At 44.5% G+C, this 13,736-nt stretch overlaps 1 protein-coding gene across 1 annotated transcript in view; it reads left to right on the top strand.

Moving 5' to 3' along the window:
- The first annotated feature begins 618 nt into the window (after positions 1-618).
- Positions 619-13,736, top strand: part of WSCD1 (WSC domain containing 1) — a 40,427-nt gene continuing 27,309 nt past the window's right edge. Inside the window, exon 1 of the mRNA XM_053366662.1 lies at positions 619-1,020. The gene's annotated coding sequence lies outside the window, so the exon portion shown is untranslated. The remainder of the gene's footprint in view (positions 1,021-13,736) is intronic.

Consider the following 13,736-nt stretch of genomic DNA (forward strand, 5'->3'; position numbering starts at 1 on the left):
AACCCAGTAGCCTATGGACAGTCATCGCAGAGTTTTTAGCAGAGTTGTCACATTCTGCCAGCCACTGCCCTCCTCAGCAGCATTCAGCACCAGCTCAAACTTCAAGACCTGGACCAAGGGCAGCCCCTCACAGAGCACATTGCAGCAATCCAGTCTGAAGGTTACCAAAGTATGGAATATAGTGGCCAACTCATTCCAATCGAGATATGGCTGTAGCTGTTGAACCAGATGAAGCTGTATTACAATGATAAAAAAAAAATAACAACAACAAATAAAATTCATGCAGATTTATATGATTTGATTTACATTCAGCATAGTAATAGCATTAAGGCATTGCTTATGCAACTGTCATCTTCAGCAGCTTTGCAAAAACCCACGAAGAGAGGCAGAACAATTGTGGAGAAATTGCGGTCATAAGTGGTAGAAATGTTAACAGCTTCCTGGGGATGTTTGGGGAGGGGGGGAACCTTTATATGCCATCAGACAGATCCAAGCTGCTGATATGGATGCCATTTCCTACCGTGTGTGTGTCCTTCTCTTTCCTGTAGCTTGCAATGAAAACAGACAAGGCAGCGCTCTTATTTCCCCGAGTACCAAAGTCAACACAAGTGATATTTTGCATCCTGTGCTGCTGTACTGAACAGTGGCTGGGTGAGTCACTTAGGACCCTGGAGAGCTCCGGCTTGTGCAGTGGCGAAGCCCGGTCCGCAGTGAGCATGTGCGAAGTGGGTCTGCTCTCTTAGGGCTCGGTTAGTTACTGATATAAACAGCTGGAGGTATTCAAGTGCTGAGCTTAGAGACGAGCAGAGCTGCGAGAAGGAGGATGCAGGAGGATTACAGCTTCTGTATACTGAAATCTGGGTGGTAGAAGGAGGATTAACGGAGCAGGGCGCTGGGAGACGGATTGATCTGCTTCATAGAGCTGCAATACAGTTTTCTGGTAATATTTCCCTGGATTTGCAGAGGACTTTGCCTCTCTCAAATTGGAGTTCTGATTACATGCGCAACTATGTATGTGAGGTGAGTGTTCCTTCCCTTCTTATTGGCACGTTGGAAAGTATTTGCAAATGTCCATCCATCACTGCCTAAGTAAGAACAGAACAACTTTCTTTCTTTCTTTTTCTTCTTCCACCGTTGTTCCTGAGCCATTAGCAATTGCATGCATTACGGAGGCAGGTATCTGTGGGGTTGATGAAAATGATCCGTGCTATCTCAAGCATGTGGTGTGTGTGTGTGGTGTGTGTGTGTAGCAGGATTGTGTTGTGAAGATTGTGCTAGGAGGCTGAGGCACTGTGAAGCCTGGATTTGGTATACTTGAAAAGGGAGATCATATATGTGTGTGTGTGCAAGAGAGACTGTGTTCTGAAGAGCACAAGTAGAGCCCAGTGTTTCTCTGAAACCCCCCTACCTCAAATGCAAGCACATACATTTTTGCAGCACTTTATAAATAACATCTATCTCCATTTTTGCTTGGTTGCTATTGCAGCTCTGTAGTGTCTCCCAAACCCTCAGCCATAGGGCCTCTTGAAACATACATTTGGGATGATATTATTCCTTGCTGAAAGAAGAAGCCTTTCTGAAACTACCATTATGCAGAGCGTCATCTCACACGTTGCCCCTTAGAGAAAAACTTACTTCTGGCTGTCATGCCAGAACCATATTGGTTTGCAGAAATGATGACAAAGAAAGCAGCTTGACCTACAGTTCTGGGAGATCAAAGTGAGGAACATGGTTGCAAATAGGATTTCTTCCCCTTGGATTTTTCAAGATCTTAAGTTTTATCAGATTTTCTCTTTCTCACCCTTCCCTTAACCTCCTTTAAAAATAAAATAAAGACAGAAGTCATAATCCTTTTGCACTGTATATATACATTTGCCATAGCACAACTCCCCCCCTCTGTGGCTATCTCTCTCTCTCATAACAGTGTTTTCATTTTACCCTATAATTTGGCAGTTTGCCACTGACCTAGAAAAAAAAGTGTTGATGGCAAGGTTCACCAAAACAGGCATATCATTTCAGTTCATTCCGCTAAAGAAGGAAGGAAGCAGTTTTTAAGTCTCCAGTTTCTTCAACTCAAAGGAATTCGCTCCCCCCTCTCGATTTCAGACATCCTTATTTCCCCTGAGTAGCAACATTGGTCTTGAAAGAGGATTGTGTTTCCTTCCTCAAAATGATCTTTGCAATTAAACTTTGGCTTTCCCAGAAGAGCCTAGCAAACGGATGTTTAACCTCAGATTTAGTGAGCAGACAGTGGACACCCCTGGTTCGTTTTCATACCTGAGCCGAAGTGCTCTCCTGTCATTAGTACTGCTCTCCCTGCTGGGAAGGATGGTTTGACTGGTCCTTGAACATTTAGCTTTTAAAAGGCTTAAGTATCTGGCTGGAAAAAGAACTTGTTGCCCTATTTCTTTTTTCTCCCTGCAGCTGTCTACATCCTCATATGAACATTCCAGCCTCTGAAGGCACCATGATCCATCTCCTGCCCTCTCCCACCTCCTTGGACACCCAGGCACTCTCCCTCACCCCCAGTGTTCCTTCCATTTCTCCTGCACTGCTGCTTCAAGCATCTTGCTCAAAATGACTAAGGCCTGATTGCCCTTTGCCACCTTGTTGTCTGTTGTGGGCCTTGCTGCAGTTGCAATCCCCCCAGGCCAGGACTTAGCACAACAGTTACCAGAAATGGCCAGATCTGCTTTGAATTGGGCAGAGTGGAAGAAACACCTGTTCTGGAGCGCAGCAAAACAGGTTCTCTAGATCTACTAGCCATAAAGGCTATGCTGTGTCTCCACAGTGGAAGGCTGTGTGCTTCTGAATATTAGTTGCTTGAAACCACAGAAGACAAGAGTGTTCATGCAGCCGGGTCTTGCTTGTGGGCTTCCCAGTAGAGACATGTGGTTGGCCACTGTGAGAATAGGATGCTGGACTAGATGGGCCATTGGCCTGATCCAGAAGGCTCTTATTTATGTTCTTAGATCAGGGTTTCTCAAAGTGGTTGGTACTGACCTCTTGGAGGCTGACAAGATTGTTCAGAGGTGTGTGTGAATAAAAGACCTAAGTACTGAAAGAGGTTGGAAAGGGGCGCAGAGTGGAAATGAAACTTATGAGATATGGTGTGAAAAACATAGGAACTAGAAATAGGATATAAAAGGCACGGGCATGTACAGAGCGTCTCTCCCTTGCCCAAGAGGAACTTCTGTATTTAATAAGGTGATTCCAAAATACAACAGCATTCCTTATTTTCCTTCCTGGTGGTGGTGACTGGTGATATTTCTTGGCTTTATTCAATTTACATTCCTAAGAATTTGGGCTGTGGTCAATTATCACTTTACAAGCTCATAAAAGGAGTCAGTGAACTGAGAAGCTTGTGAAACCCTGTCCGAGATCAGGGAGGAAGTTGGTAGCTACAATTACCAACTTCAGCACTGGATGCCACAAGGAGCAAATTCAGAACAGTGCTGATACCCACCATCAAATGGTACTCAGTGGCATATCACTTCAGGATATAGACATTCCGCATAGCCTTCGCAACTAATAGGCAACAGAACAGGAGGGCTTCCAGAAAGCATTTGGTAAACCACCATGGACCTCAAGGTGGACTAGACGAACTGTTTACATCACCTAACAGAGCTCAGTTCTGATTAACCCTGACAGTTAAAAATAGAACTCCCATATTCAGGGGCTGTGTACCTTAAGAGCACCAGATTCTGAGGAACAAATAAAAAGGAGAGTCCTTTTCCTTTATGCCCTGTTCAAGGCCTTCCCAGAAGCATGTGATTGACCACAGAGGGAAATAAGTTGCTGGGCTAGACAGGTGAAATATACTCAGAGTCCTCAGTACATAACAGCAGGCTTTTCATCTAATCCAGCAGGCTCTACCTGAAACTCTGGAGAGCCACTGGTAGTCAGTGCAGACAACAAACAGCTAGGTGGACCAATGGTCTGACGTGGTAGAAGGCAGCTCCCCATGTTCCTATTGGTAATGTGACACTGGGCAGTGGCAAACAACTTTTACATGCAAGCTTTCATAGGAGCAGTCTATCTGAGCAGCGCTAATGCGGAATGTTGGCAACAGTGTGTTCAGATTCACTTTTGTGTCTTTCACTGGTTCTCCAATTCCATGCTCTACACTGTTGATCTGTAAGGGATAAAAGGATCCCTCAGTTTCACTTCTATCATTTTTCCAATCTGTTCCCCACATTTCTGCAGCAATTTGTGATCTTTTTGCTTGTTTAAATCCTCATGATTATTATTATTTTTTAGCATTATAGTGTGAATTTCTTCTAACACACACTTTTTTGGGTGTGCAGTTTTGATTAATGTACACATTTTGGCAAGCAGTTTTCCTTAATATGAATTCATGTATGCTATTTCTACTAGTATCCTTCCCCCCTAAGATACGCGTTTTTGTGAACATTATTAGGTTGGAAAACTGCATCACAGCATTCAGAAAAGCGTGAATCTCAAAGGATGGCTATGTTTTGGTTTTCATACTGTTTCAGAAGGTGGAAATTTGATAGATTTGGCTTTAAAATGCAAACTGAATTGAATTTATCCCCCATCCCTACTCATGGATAAAACACTACTTAAAACAACAACAAATCATTTTGATTTCACTGTGCTTAGGATATTCTCTACATTACTTTTGAATGGTTCTTTTTAACGTAATCCACATACTGTTTTTGCATGTTGGTAGATAAACATCATGTGGGGGAAAAATCTCGATGGGTTTGGGTAGGATTTATCCTTCTTATAATATGGCAGGATAATAACTTTTAAGAAGTTATTGTTTGATTCTTACTGGTATTTCTTTGAGCATTTGCATCAATATATTTTTACAGTTGTAAGTCACATTGAGGCATTTCATGCAGTAAGCAACAAACAAACTTAATTAATACGACGATAATTTGTGGAAATTGCAAACTTTAGAAAAATGCTATTTATTTATAGACTGCTATTTTATTAAAAAATATCAAAGCTGTTTACAACAAAAAAGACATAAAACCGTACTGTAAAAATCATTTTAAAAAAGTTGAAGCAGACCATTGCAGAAAGCTGTGTTTTTAATTGCCTGCATAAGCCCTAGTGAAACAGGAAAGTTTTCAGCATGCATTTAAAAGTTGAAACAGAAGTATAGTTTCCCAGAACAAGAACAACAGAACAGACATAAGCCATTCACGGCTGGCCTCTTGATATTCTCCATCTGATCTGTGGACAGAGGAACTGAAGGACACTATATCACAAATTTCTCCAGGTGGAGGAGAAATTTTTCTAACAGTTTGTTGGGGGTGAGGGGAAGGGGGTCACTAGTACCAAAGGCAGAAGTAGCACAGGTTCTTTTTGAATACCTGAAGTCTCCCCACTCCTTTGGAGACCACTCCAAGCAGCAGCAACTACTGTACCAGCAACCTGGCCAATATTTTGCATTGTCTGCAGTGTCCCAGACCTTTAGCCTTGCTCCAAGACATGGTTGGGGGCAAATGACAGCTGCTACAGAGAAAAGAAATAGTGGGGAATAGTCAAAGGAAATTCTTCAAAGTAGCTTTCTTTTTCAGCTCAACCCTGGAACAGAATGCCCCAAGGGGTAGTGGGTTTCCCTTCACTGGGTGCATGGCAACCTATCAGGGATGTCATAGATGCAACCTATCGGGGATGTCATAGATGCAACCTGCATTATGGAGCTTGCACTGAGGAAAGGGGTTTGACTACATGTTCTCTAAGATCTCTTCCAATGTTACGATTCTATCCATGATGAGAACTCTGGTCTTTTCTTTCAACTTTAAAGGCATCACATGAGGCTCCAGTTTGATCAGTGCAGTGAGGAAAAGTATATTACTCTGGGATCTTTTCTCCCACTCTGTTATTAGACCTGGAAAAGGGGAAAGAAACAACCCAAAATCAAGACTCTTGTCTTTTTCTCCTATGTAGGTCTAATAACACTTTTCGCTGGAGTGGCGAGGAATTTAGGTTGGGGGAATGGAATAGGGCAGAGGTGGAGAACCTCTCTATTTGTCCAAGGGCCACATTCCCTTTTGCCATTGGTGGTTGAGGCTGCAGGAAAAATTGGGTGGGGCAAGAAATGTACAATTTATTTTTGGACAGTTCCTTTGGTTGCCCTTTCTGTACCTTCTCCAGTGCTACAATAGTTTAACTGAGATACACAGGAAGCTTCCTTATACTGAGCTAGACCATTGGTCCATCTGTCTCAGTATTGTCCACATTGACTGGCAGTGACTTCCCAAGGTTTTGGATAGGGAGTCTCTCCTGGAGATGCCATGAATTGGACCCAAGACCTTCTGTGTGCAAAGTGGATGTTCTGCCTACAAATGGACTCAAAGGGATGTAAACATTGCCATCTTCATGTTCCATCTCTAAGCGGGAGGCGAATGCAGCTTGGCAGTAGACTAGTGTGCATCCATAGAAATGCGAACCAAGGCATCAACTTGCACACAGCTTGCCATCAGGATCAGGCAACGGCTCCTTATGTGATAACACTGCACTCGCTTCCTCTCTTTTTAACGTATGTTGACATCATCCACCTTAAGTGCCTTCATTGTGAACAGGCAAGATAAATATATAATTAGACTTTAATAAATGCATGCATACAGTCACACATGGACTTTTGTAGTATCTGAAATGTTGGAAGACATCTCTTTGCTGCTGTCGATTTGAAGACCCAAACAGACTTGATGAGAAACCCTGATAGGGTTATGTGAAGTATTTCCATCAGGAGAACAAAGGGTTAGTAATGCCCACAAGATATAGTAATGCCCACCAACACTGATGGCATTAGAAGAGCATTAGAATAATTCATGGCATTAAAAGAGTGGTAGACTAATGAATGGAGGATGAGGCTATCAGTGGTTACTAGCACAACGGCTATGCTCTATGTTCTAGTTGCTGGGAATCACAAGTGGGGAGAATTGCTGTTGCACATAGGTCCTGCTTGTGGGCTTCCCACTGGGGTTTCTGGTTGGCCATGGTGAAAACAGGATGCTGTGCTAGGTGGGCCTTTGGTCTGATCCAGCAGGGCTCTTCTTATGTTCTTATTATTGTTTACAGGAATGTACATGGACACACATGGTCATGTACTAGCATATCTAACACCTAAGTACAATCATGTCTTTTTCTCAGATGTCCTCATGATGTTCAGGTACCCTACAATACCTCTTTGCAGCATGGCAATAACGATGACACTTTGTGCGAACGTGTGCCCTCCTTGTCACCCACATTAAATTAGGCCTAAGAACATTGGATACAACCCTGTGTTTTTAGATATTCCTATTATTGGACAATTGGGAGCCAGGAAATATTGATGATCTACTACAAATCCCCCAGAAATCTATTAGTGGATTATGATCAAACTTCTGGCTACCCTTGATCTTATTCCAACTAGCAGAAAATCTCCACAGTCTCAGGTAGAGGGTTTTTTCTGTTAAAGCAGCAGTACACACCACCCTCAAGATTTGGTTCAGATCTGTAGCCGTAGCTTTTGTGAAGCAGACTGATTTCTTCCAAATCTGTGATCTGTCTAACTTGACTCATGAGTCAGGTCCAAAATCACCTTAGCGAAAAACAAATATCTGTATCCCACTGTTCACTATGAGGGGGAATCTAAAAACATCTACCTTGTTTTCCTCTTGACAGAAGTGGGTGAAATTTGCAGGCACAGGAGCCCCTCCAGAATGGATGGAACATGCCAAAATTACTGGCAGATAGCTTTTAGGGTTTTGTGTGAGTGTGCAGGCACCTTGAACTTTTATTTTTATACATTTTTTAAAAAGTCTAAACTTTTCCATTTTCTGTCAGAACTGGATGCAATTTGCATGCATGGTTGAAGCTTCTGAGGGATGGAGCCTGCCAGGTTCCAGAGTGACAACTGCAATGCTTTCTTCAACAAGGCTATAGACTTGACCCTTCCAGGGCAGATCACTTGGCCTCTCCCATTGTTTGGTGGGCAGGCAGTATGAAAACTGCTGACATGAGAGAGGTGCCCCTGGGTCAGAAATCTGCCAAAGCACAGACAAATAGAGAGTCTTTAATTCTTTTGTTTTCTTCTTGTTGTTTGAAATAGGATTGGGTGCTTAATATAAACAGGAAATTATTGGAAAGGGTGAGAGGTAGGAAAAAGGAACTACCCTGTTCCAGAGGGACAGAATTTGCAATGGAGCAACAATTGCATGAAACAAAAATTATTTCACTCAACAGTCCTCACCCAAAGCACTGTGATTGGGAAGCCCAGGTAAATTCTTAAAAGCTAGGCTTCTTCTTCAAAGCAAACTCTGCCTTCCCCACATTTCCCATAAGCTATTCCAGAGTGTTCCCCTTATACAGTGGTACCTCGGTTTAAGAACAGCCTCGTTTATGAACTATTTGGTATAACAACTCCGCAAAACCAGAAATAGTGTTCCAGTTAGTGAACTTTATCTCGGTCTATGAATGGAGGCCGAACGGTGGAAGAGCACCGGCGGCAGGAGGCCTCATTAGGGAAAGCACACCTTGGTTTAAGAACGGCTTTGGTTTAAGAACGGACCTCCAGAATGAATTAACTTCATAAAACGAGGTACCACAGTAGTTAGTTTGCTTTCACTTTTAGAACAAAGGATGTCTGCAGCAGTTTTTCTCCTACCTCTTTTTTGGGGGGCCCTAGGCAATAGGCCTAGGATCTGAGACTTTTGTGATATAGCATCGCCTCTCTGAAAAGGGTGCCTTGTTCCTATAGTGCTTCACCTCAGAAATGTAAACACACACACACAAACCCCGAGGCACCTTGATTTGACTCAGGGTTATTGCACCCTTGTAATTTCCTATCTTTCCACCTGATATCATTTTAACATTGGCAGTTGTCCATCAAGCCAAGCACCGTCTCCTCTGGCTGGTAGTGGCTCTCCATTGGGTCAGGAAGGGTGAGGCCTTCCCATTCCCTGACACCTTCTGGGCTTCCTCTCAGCTAGAACTCCAGCCAGGCTCTCCATGCCTTTTTGCTTTGCTTCCCTTCCTCCTCAGGTATAAGAAACCCTGAAGCTTCACTGCCAACTGCTGTGTCTCTGCCCTGCAGTTTCTCATCTGTTTTATCAGGCCCCACTGCAGGAAGGAGAAATGGCAGGTCTTCTCTGGCTGCAAGCTTCCCTCTCAGCATTTATCCACCAGGAAGACCTGCTAGCCAGGGCTCTAATCCTGCATCCATATGGAGGGATGTACAGAGGGACGTGGGACTGTCCCTGACGGTCCTTCACAATTATGGTGATGATCATAGAATCATAGAATTGTAATGGTAGGAGGGATCACACCCCGGCAATGCAGGAGCCACAGCTAAGCAATCATAGCTTTATCATGTTGTGATGGCTACACATCCTTCTGAAGAAAGGGTAAGCCAAAGCATCTAGATAAACAAACAAAATACTCGGATTTGTATGTGAGCATGTTTTCCCCAGTTTGCTTTGGCTTCACGCTGAGTGATCTGCATGTACAAGTTATTATATTAATACTGACTTTCCTCCACTAATAAAGCTGCAGGGGAAAAATGGATGTCTATATCCAGAAGGCAGGCTGGAAGCCAAAATCTATTTTGGTTAGGTCCTGAAATTATTTCCAAGCTTGAATACATTTGTTCTCAAAGAGAGCTGACAAAGTAGAAAAGCAAAATTAAATGGGTCCATAGGGTTGTTACACCCCTCTCTCCCAAATAAATTGTTGATAATGTTTTAATATATTAGCCTAAAGGTTTTCATTTATTTTAATGACAAGGATTACCATTTTAGGAGATATTCTGGGTCTGTGCAATAGATCCTCTGCTAGGGGGATCTGCAACAAAATGTTCCAGCATATTCAGAAGTGCATTCCTACACCCTTTCGAGGGTGTTGTAAGGCAGGTATGGGGAAGACTTGACCCTCCAGATGTTGCTGAACTGCAACTCCCATCATCCCTGGCCATCGGCAGTGCCTTTTTCCTTGAAAAAAAAGTTGCCAGTACTCACCATGCAGTTGTTACAGTAAGGGCCTGTTTTGTCATTGGCCACGACACCAACCTCCCCAGCCGCATTGCAGGGGGTTGGACTAGATGACACTTTGGGCCCCTTCAAATTTTGTACAGTGGTACCTCGGGATACAGATGCTTGAGGTTACAGACGCTTCAGGTTACAGACTCCACTAACCCAGAAATGGTACCTCGGGTTAAGAACTTTGCTTCAGGGTGAGAACAGAAATCGTGCTCCAGCGGCGCAGCGGTAGCAGAGGCCCCATTAGCTAAAGTGCTACCTCAGGTTAAGAACAGTTTCAGGTTAAGAACAGACCTCCAGAACGAATTAAGTTCTTAACCCGAGGTACCACTGTAGTTTCTTAAAGCCAGATGACCCCCCTCCATCCCATCCATTACCTTGCTGCACTGACTCATGGTTTTGGCACCTCCAGTGGCTCCTGCGCCCATCCCACCATGCCCATTGTGCGCATTGCCAGTGAGTTGACCAGGGTGCACATGGATAGCAGCAGAGTGCAGTGCACTGGCAGTGACCAGGCAGGGCTTTGCTCATGCCATGACTCCCCATGAGGGGGGCAGGCGGGGAGGTGCCGGTAGTGCATAACGGTGAGTATTATCATAAAAAAGCACTGGCCACCAGTCAGGCTTTCTGGGCTGATAGGAGTTGTAGTTTGGAGAGCCAGTGGTTCCCCACATCTATTTTATAAGATGCATTATATCAGGGTTTCCCAGACTTGGGGCTCCATCTGTTTTTGAACTACAACTCCAATTATCCCTAGCTAGCAGGACCAGTGGTCAGGGATACTGGGAACTGTAGTCCAAAAACAGCTGGTGAAGCAGACCTGTCTGTTACTTCATTGGAGATTTTGGTCTTTGCAGCAGCTGCTGCTGCCTGCAAGTTGCCTGATGTGTCGAGGATGAGCCCACACCAAGAGAAGTGGAAACTCCACTTCTGCATTGCAGGGGGTTGGACTAGATGACACTTGGGGTCCCTTCCAACTCTACAGCTCTACGGTTCCAGCAGCAAGGACCCCCTTGCCCCATGTCTTCAGGCAAAGTACTTAGAGACAGCAATTGCTGGGGTGGTCAAGGCTGGACAGCAACTGAAAAAACTCAGTCTCCAAAGCAACTTGTCCAGCCAAGGAAATGACCATCATGCAAATGAAACAAGAACGGTCTGGTTTTCTCTTTGCTTTGCTCTGCTTTTGCACAAGCAGTGCTCCTTGGAAACACCAGAGCAGACGCTTGGCCAGGAGACAGCTTTTGTTTGTTATAGAAGAGGTTAAAGGTTACCAGGAGCACAAAAAGTGTTTTTCTCTTTCAAGAACAATCCTGCCACTATGTGACTCACGATAACAAAGAGCCCAGTGAGGTCTTAGTGCTGACTAGAGATGTCTGACAAACCTCAGGCTTGAGGGGTGGTGGTGGCGGCGTGTTTCTAATTACACTGCGTGGATGCCTGTTAAAAAATTTCCACCTGCTCAAATATATGCAGAGAGCTGTTTGCTCAGACCTCAAGCAGTATCCTAGATTAGCAAGCATTCCACTTTCCTTTAGGGGCTGACCTCTGACCTCCTGATGTTGTTGGATTGCAGGTCCCCTCATCCCTGACCATTGGCCATGCTGCCTAGGACTGATGGGAATCAAAGATAACCAACATCAGGGGGGCAATGGATTAGCCACCCCTGGTTTAAGTGGTGATGTTTTTGTCTTAACACCCACTTTTCCATCATCAACTGAACAAGCAGAGCTGCTCTTAGGCTTAAGGACAAAACATTACACAATCCCTCCTAAAAAAGATACCTCAGATTACATACGCTTCAGGTTACAGACTCCGCTAACCCAGAAATAGTGCTTCAGGTTAAGAATTTTGCTTCAGGATGAGAACAGAAATTGTGCTGTGGCGGCGCGGCAGAAGCAGGAGGCCCCATTAGCTAAAGTGGTGCTTCAGGTTAAGAACAGTTTCAGGTTAAGTACGGACCTCTGGAACAAATTAAGTACTTAACCTGAGGTACCACTGTAAAAGATAAGATGTGGGGAACGCTTGGCCCTCCAGATTCCCCCCCCCCTGCTCTAAAAGGTTCTTGTTATGTTTACATGGACGCGGGTGGCGCTGTGGGTAAAAGCCTCAGCACCTAGGACTTGCCGATCGAAAGGTCGGCGGTTCGAATCCCCGCAGCGGGGTGCGCTCCCGTCGCTTGGTCCCAGCGCCTGCCAACCTAGCAGTTCGAAAGCACCCTCGGGTGCAAGTAGATAAATAGGGACCGCTTACTAGCGGGAAGGTAAACGGCGTTCCGTGTGCTGCGCTGGCTCGCCAGATGCAGCTTGTCACGCTGGCCACGTGACCCGGAAGTGTCTGCGGACAGCGCTGGCCCCCGGCCTCTTAAGTGAGATGGGCGCGCAACCCTAGAGTCTGTCAAGACTGGCCCGTACGGGCAGGGGTACCTTTACCTTTACCTTTTATGTCTACATATTCTCCAGCTGTTTTCATTGATTAAAGGCCATCCTGATTTCCCGTCTTCGGGAAATTACTGTCCAGATTTTGACCCCTCCCCCCTTTCCCCCTTGCTATTTGAGAAAGACATATTCAACTCCTGCTAGAGTAAGATGCTAGCACTGTCATTTTTCAGGGTCCAGTTTTCTCTCGTCTCCACAATGTCAATGAACTCATCCCTGACACATCAGGCAACTTGCAGGTAGCAGCAAGTTCATCTTCCCTCCAATGTGCATGCATAGAAATTGGGGGTGTAAGAAGCCCGTGATTTCAATTCCTACCTGTATTCATCGCAACCAGTCCTGTTTTCTGTTTCACTGGAGTTCAGTTTCTGCCAAATGCTACGTTATTAATTTTGCTGCCCACTATTTAAGCTAAGTCTCCCAACTTAATGTAGCTACTCACGCAACTTATGTAACTTGCATACAATTCAATGTAAAGGAAATGTCAAAACAATGTAAAAAACAGTCAGTAATCATGCATTGTTTGCAGACTTCAAAGCAACGTTGCCAGTGAATAGTAATCATATTCGCTTGACTGGTTTCCCTTCCTGAGCACACAAACTGCTTCAATTTCTACTCCTTTTTGCATTTTTACTGGAATTCCATGCCATCCCTAATAGAAATGCATGCACATGACCACTAAGGTACCATGTAGTGCTTGGTCTGCCATTTACATTAATTCACTTCAATGCTGTCTTCCCAGCTATTTTGGAAGGGAGATTTAGGATGCAGCCCTGAGGATGCGCATTTGTGTGTGTGAGGGGATTAATGATGATTAAGCTGCCTCCTCCAATCTGCTTGCACCAACAGGGTGGAAGTGAGCCTTCCTCCCTCCTTTTTTTTTTTTTTACTTTTATAGTTTCTTCCCATTATTCCCAGTGGGAGAGAAATTAATGGGATGGAACTATGCCAGCTCTGGAGCTGGCATGTTTCCCTGCCTGGTTTGCAGGCATGTCTGAGGTCTCGGGAAGACATTGCATCCTTCAGATCCAAGCCTTCCCTGGTCCAGCCTCAAACCACTACCAGCATACACCCTTTGTGGCCTTACCAATGTAGGACCTCAGAACTTTGGATAGAAATAGCAGATAAGCAGATTTTGGCTAAGTATTAGGAGAAGCCTCCAGTGGTAAAACTTGAGTGACAGTGGAGCTGACAGCCTCAGAAGGCAGTGGGTTCTCCTTTGCTAGACGTATTTAAGCACAGTTTGTTGTTGCATCCTGCAACGCACAGGGAATTGGACTAGTTTGCCAATGGTAGAGAACATGCT

The sequence above is a fragment of the Podarcis raffonei genome, chromosome 15 (assembly GCF_027172205.1).
Source record: "Podarcis raffonei isolate rPodRaf1 chromosome 15, rPodRaf1.pri, whole genome shotgun sequence".
Taxonomy (NCBI): Eukaryota; Metazoa; Chordata; class Lepidosauria; order Squamata; family Lacertidae; genus Podarcis; species Podarcis raffonei.